Source organism: Notolepis coatsorum (assembly GCF_963971535.1).
Source record: "Notolepis coatsorum genome assembly, chromosome: 14".
Classification (NCBI taxonomy): Eukaryota; Metazoa; Chordata; class Actinopteri; order Aulopiformes; family Paralepididae; genus Notolepis; species Notolepis coatsorum.
The window spans coordinates 35,184,184-35,185,323 of NC_140178.1; positions in this window are offsets into that span (position 1 = coordinate 35,184,184).

Here is a 1,140-nt window from a genome sequence, read left to right on the forward strand (position 1 = left end):
ACCTGTCACAACATTCCATCTGTTCCTGGCTTGTAACATCTTGCCCCTCTCTTCAATAAACTGTTCTGTTTTTACCATCATCACCTGTGTGACGTGTCCCAGAGCTCCTAGAAAAGCAGGCAGGCACAACTACATATATTTTTATTTAAAATAATCTTTTCACATTTGTATTTCTTTTGCTACCCTATTTTCTTTTTTATCTCTATCTGTATTATATAGCCTATGCTTCTTGTACTTAACTTATTTAGTTTCAATCTATTCATAGCTGTACTGTTACATCATTTCCCCTCATCTTTTTAAGTGCCTTTGGTTTGCCTCGGATCACTCTTTATCGCAGGTTTTGAAAATGTTTATATCCAAAGTAGGAGTCGTCTTGACAATAAGCATTTTACGACATTATTTTCGGATAAAAGTGAGTAAAATAAATAAAAAGCAACAATAGAATTCCTGAAAGCAACAGCAGAATACATAACCCAGTGACTTGATCAGTGTTCCATTTTAAAACACGCCTATATCCCATCTGTTTGAAAGTGCTGATATCATATTATAACCATAAGGCTATTCATTCGTGAGACTTTTTTTCTTTATTTATTTTTTTAAATACGTTAAAACAATAGTTTTGTAAAACAAAAACAAACAAAAAAATTTTTACGAGGTATATTTGCAACTGGAAATGTCTATTTTTTCTATCGTTTTTTATTTTCAAGTATATCTGCAGATACAGTATATAGTATATAGTTTGACATTTTCAGCTACCAAATATCTAAATCGGCAGCATCAGAGCCAAAATATCCTTTCAGCCCTAGTCTAAAAAACACTTGAATTTGAATAATGAAAAGTCTAGATTGTATTAAAGAACTATTATCTCCAATAATGAAAGGGTTAAAAAAGAACCCAATGTCTTTTTTTTTTTTTTTTTTTTATAAATGCAGATTCCAATTCAACAATTGGGATATGCAAGCTTTCAGAGAAATGGTAGTGAGTCGTAATGAGAAATCATCACTTCCAGGACCACCACATACCAGATGCATGTCCAATAAGCCTGATGGATAAAGAAAACAAGAAGGGACGTCCTCTGTTTCTACACAGCGAACAAAAAGAAAACAAGAATCTCCCAGAACAGAAACCATGCAAAAGAAC